A 5,615-nucleotide genomic window follows, 5' to 3' on the forward strand; every position below is an offset into this window, starting at 1 on the left:
CCCGCCCCCTGCCTTCTCCCCTCCCCCTTTTGGAGACCATCCCCTTCCCCCGACACTCCCGCGCGCCGGCCTGTGAGTGCGCGCACGCCCGCACGCCCACCCTCCCCCGCCGCGCTTCTGGGCTCTATGGGACCCCTGCACCATCACCACCCCGCCGCCCCGCTGAACCTCCGTCCCCTCCACACCCATCTTACCCCGGGCTCACTGACTCCCGGGGAATGCGAGTAACTTGGGGCTTGGGTAGGATCGGCGCGGGAGTGGAGAAAAGTGGGTGCTTTTGTCTCCTGTTTTCAGTTCAGTTCAGAAGGAGTTAGTTTGCGTGCTTCCCATGTGGCCGGCAGTGGGCTAACTGCTGGGGCAATGCAAAGGGCAGAAGACGGAGTCTTGGCCTTCAGGTGGGTTTCAGTGCGCTCCCACCATCTCCCTCCATCCTCAGGGTTCCACTCAGTGCCGACATGTTGCTTGGGGAAATGCCTCTGGTCATCAGTGAGTTGGTCGGAAGAAGCAGGTTCCCATCCACTAGACCAGCCTAGCCTGAACAGCCCCTCCTGGTGACCACCGCAGTTTCCCAACCCTGCCAACATCTGCTAACATATAATTACCAGAAATGCAATTTCTGGACACTGAGAAACCTGCTCCCTTCCTCTCTGCCTGACTTCCCCCAAAGTAATCGCTTAGTTGCCTCCTCTCCCTGATCCAGAGGCATTTGCTATGGGCAAGACCCTCCCCCACCAACCAACACTCTGCCTCAGGGGTCTTAGGTCAGATCAGACTGCCAGGTGTGGGGGGGGGGGCATTTAGAGCTCTATGGGGTCTTGCAGATGGACAAGGATGGCCTCCCTTCCTGTTCTGTTTGATTTAAACTGAGTCATCTCTCTTGGCTGCCCCCAAACCCATGTTCCAGGCTGGACCAGGCCTTAATTATTACCCATGTTGTGACAAAGACCCTTGTCAGAGAGATTCTCTTGACCAGGGATGCACCTTTAAGCTGACTCCAGCCTAGGTTTAATTTCCCAAAGCCTCTGCCACCCTCCCCCATCCCCCAGAGCCCTCCACGCCAGCTCTAACTTTAGGACTCCCGGCCTTTTGACTGAACTCCACAACTGCTCGCCAAGTGCCACCTGGTCCTGGAGGTGAGTGAGAAACCCCAGCGTTTGGGGGTGAAGATTTTGGTAAGATGGACAAACAACTCGTTTGTCAGAGGCTTGAAGGAGGAGGGGGGTCATGGGTGAATCAGAATTGAAATCTAAACTTAGAAATCTACCCAGGGAGACACAGGCATAGCAAGGACACCTGGACCAGAGGGACCAGCCAAAGCAAGGACAGCAAAGGAGAAAGGAAGGTTGGAGAAAGGAGATCCACTTTGGCCAGCAGAGAGCTTGGGGGTGGGGAGTACCAGCAGGAAAGTCCCTTGACTTGTGAGGAAATGTGGCTTCATTCAGCGGACAGGGGACACAGTGTCCGTGTTTGAGCGGAGGAGTAAAGAGCCGCAGCTGAACTTCTGGAAGTCCATAGAGCTGGGTCCAGTGCAGATCTGACAGAAGTAGAAAGAGACAGTCGTCTCTCCTCCTGGGTGTGCCCTGGCTCCCTGTGCCTCCCTGGTAGCATTTGCTCCTGTTGTCCTCACCCGCTAGGGTCTGAGTGCCTTCAGCATGTGGACAGTGCCTAGCGTGACACGGTCCAGTGGAAATCGAATGCAAAGCATAAATGTGAGCCACGGTGCAATTTTCAAATTTCTAGCAGCCACATTAAAGTATAATGAAAAGAGATAGGTAAAACCCATTTTAATACCCTATTTAGCTCAATATATTCAAAATACCATTTTAATATGTAATCAACATTATAAATTATTAATGAAAGATGTAGCATTCCTTTTTTCCAACGATATCCCCAAGCTCTGGGGTGTATTTTATGCTTAGAGCACATTTCAATTTGAACTAGCCAAAAATTTAAATAATACCCACAGGTGGCTAGCTGTTACCATGTGGACAGTACACAGGTCTAAAATACAGGGCCTGGCACATAGTAGGCACTCAGCGAGTACACTGAATGAATAAATGAGTGAATGGATGAAAAGTACTGTCTCTAAAAATACTCTGGGCAGTATGAGAACATTCTCCATTATGACGTACCACAGAGGGGCTGGAGAGACCTTCATTCACCCATTCAGCGCCTCAAGGACTCTTTGAGAATCTTTCTCTTTCCAGCTCTATTTAAAGTTCTTGATCTCTCAGCAAAGCACTGTGGAGATGAACAAAGTGAGGCCAACTTGACAAATCCAAAATACTCGAGATTGCTCTGGAATGAGTCTGATGGCCAGACCCCAGTTCTTTTCTCCTAGTTCCCTGGGGAAGAGTCCGTTTTATCACACACACACACGCACATGCACACGCACACGCACATGCACAGCCATACACACCACCACCACCACTAACCCCATCTTTTTAAGTCCTAACCCCTGTAAGGTTCAGAGTTCTCCTCCAGAAAGCCTGGCTGCTGCTACCAGATGGGTCTCTGCCATCCGAAGCCTGGAGAGGTGGAGGAACTTGACCCACCGTTTTGTTCTCTAACTGCCCGCGCAGGGCTTAGAACAGCGCTGGGCACTCAGAGGCTCGACAAATATTTGTTGAGTGAACCCAGGCTCTCTGTCTTCCTCCTCCCCGTTGTGCCCACTCTTTCTGGAGCATACCTTACTTTAAATTGCTCATGAGTTCTCTGTCAAGAGTATGTGCTTAGGCCTGAGAGATGATGCCAGGCAGTGGGGACTTGTTGAGTGATGGGGACAGGCTGAAACTGGTTTCCTCCCCTCCCCCTAATCCCTGCCTTTTTCCATTTGAAAAGTGTTTCACAAACTCCACCCTCAGGAGGTTTACCTTAACCAAGTACCACCTGTACTATTATTTACATAATATTTGTTTAATGTGAAGTCAGATCTCTCTCTTTTTTTTTCTTGGCAACTAAAAGCTATTTTTAAAATAAACGGTATATCACTACCATAAATGGAATACCAGGATTGATGGCCATATATAGATGGCAACCGTAAAAATAAACACAGTGAAAACAAAACAATGCCATTCCATTCAAGCTGGATACTGTTGCCCACTGAAAGCCTCTGAACCTGGCATATTCCTCTGGTTAACAAAAGATGAGCCAGTCTAAAGAGAAATATTAAAGGCACGTCAGACCCAAGGTGAGGTTTATCTCCATTAAGTCATCAGACGGAGAAGTATATTTTTTAAAACATTGTATTGAAATGTGCTGTTCATGCAAAACAGTGCGCATACCATAAACCTGATAAATGTTCACAAATTCCCTGTAACAAGTACCCAAGTGAAGAAAGAGAACATGGGGGCGCTTGGGTGGCTCAGTCGTTAAGCATCTGCCTTGGGCTCAGGTCATGATCCCAGGGTCTTGGGATAGAGCCCCACATCGCATGGGGCTCCCTGCTCAGCGGGAAGCCTGCTTCTCCCTCTCCCATTCCCCCTGCTTGTGTTCCTTCTTTCACTGTCTCTCTCTCTCTGTGCCAAATAAATAAGTGAAAGCTTTAAAAAAAAGAAAGAAAGAAAAAAGAAAAGAAAAAGGCAGGCAGGCAGGCACAAATAGCACCCAGAAGCCCGCTTCACGCCTCCTTCCAGGTATTACCTCCAGCACCCCATTACCCTGACTTCTACCGAACATGGATGAGTTTTTCCTCTTTTTGCATCTCACATCAACGAAAACATACACCAGGCAGTCTTTTTGTCTCTGGCAAATGCTCCACATCATGCTGGTGAAATGCATCTGTATTCTCGTATGTGGTTAGTTACTGGTTCCTTCTCCTTGTGGGGTAGTGTTCCATGCTATGACTGTACTGCAGTTTCTTTACCCGAGGTACTGTGGATGGGCATTTGGATAGTTCCCCATGCTTGACTCTTCTGAACACAGCTGCCGCGAACCTTCCAGAACAAGCTGCTTCTTGAGCACGGGCACACATTTTTGCTGCAGCTCTACTAGGTCTGGAATTTCTGGGTGATGGGGTATCCGTGTACTCAGCTTTAGTAGACAGAGGACAGGCAGAAAGCTTTGCAAAGTCAGTGTGTGCATCTCTACCGCCATCAGCAGTCTTTTGCTCCCTATTCCAGCCAACACTTGGCATAGCCCATCTTTTCTCAGCATACCCGTTCTGGGGGATATACAGGTGCACGGCATCGTGGTTTTATTTTGCAGTTCCCGGATGACTGAGGAAGCTGAGTACCTTTTAAATGATAGAATGGGATGAATTAAGAAAAAAAATCGTATCACACAATGTTATGTAATGTCCTACCTGTGTATCATGATTAAGCACCATGAGTAACACCTAAAAAGTGCAGACGTTTCTATGATGGAAGTCTTGTTTTAGTTTTGTTTGTTTCAGGAGGAAGAAAAGCACCAAAAAAAAGAAAGAAAGAAAGAAAGAAAGAGGTAAGTGTATTGCTTGAGCAGAGGAGGTGTCCTCTCCTCTCCGTCCACACCCCTGGGAATTGCTGCAGACGGTGTACCTCTTCTTTGACGAATCCTGAAGTCAAATGAGCAAGCAAGAGGACGTCTGGCTTTTCTGAGCTGATGCCTTGGTTGGAAACTCCATAATGAAAATCTGGGAAGCATTGCTGTGGAAAAGATAAAAAATGAAAAATGTGCTCGGAGATAAGGAAGAGGCCAGGGCGGCATACTCGGTGGTGATTTCCTGAACCGGCCTCACACACCCGGCCGGCAACTGGATCCCATCGCTATCATCATCTTTGTCCTCGGAGCATCTTAACCACCTGCCTCTCCCCAGATGCTGGCTTAGGTTCCTGGACGGCCCTGCCCTCTAGAAGGTATTGCCTTGGGCTGGGTGACTTTAAAGTAATCAAACAGCGAGAACACTAAAGAAAATCAGAATGGGAATGGGAGCCCCAGAGGCTGGCAGAGGAGTTAAGAGAAAGGGCTTGGCACCAGACGGGACGCAGGTCCAGCCTCTTCCCTCACTGACTGTGCCGTGAGGGGCAAGTTGCTCCACCTCTCTGAGCCTTGGTTTTCCCATCTCCAATAAGGGGAGGATAATAATAGCGCCTGTTTCAAAGGGGAACTGCAAAGAGTAAATGAAACCCTCCACCCAGCACGCAGCCTTCAGTGGCACATAGTCACGCTGTTATTATTACCTCCTGCTCATGATGAGGGGCCCATGTCCTTTGGCACCGTATGGGTATAGAGCATGAGGCCGACAGCTCCTCAGTATGAGCCCAGGAAAGCCCTTGCTCTAATACAGCTGGGAAGATGGGGGCGCCTGGGAGGCCCAGTTGGTAAGCAGGAACTCTTGGTCTCCGCTCAGGTCATGATCTCAGGGTCATGAGATTGAGTCCCACGCTGGGCTCCATGCTCAGAGTCTGCTTAAGATTCCGTCTCTCCCTCTCCTCTGCCCCCAGCCCACGCGTGCACATGCTCTCAATCTCTGTCTCTCTCTCTCTCACTCTAAAATAAATAAATAAATCTTAGAAAAAATAAATAATAGAGCTGGGAAGATGTTTGCAGGAGGAGGAGATCACCCCACGCTTGGGGAGGCAGAGGTGGGAGTAGATCCCCAGCCCGCAGTGAGGCAGGAAGGGGATAACTGGAGG

The sequence above is a fragment of the Martes martes genome, assembly GCF_963455335.1.
Source record: "Martes martes genome assembly, chromosome: 3".
NCBI classification, from domain to species: domain Eukaryota; kingdom Metazoa; phylum Chordata; class Mammalia; order Carnivora; family Mustelidae; genus Martes; species Martes martes.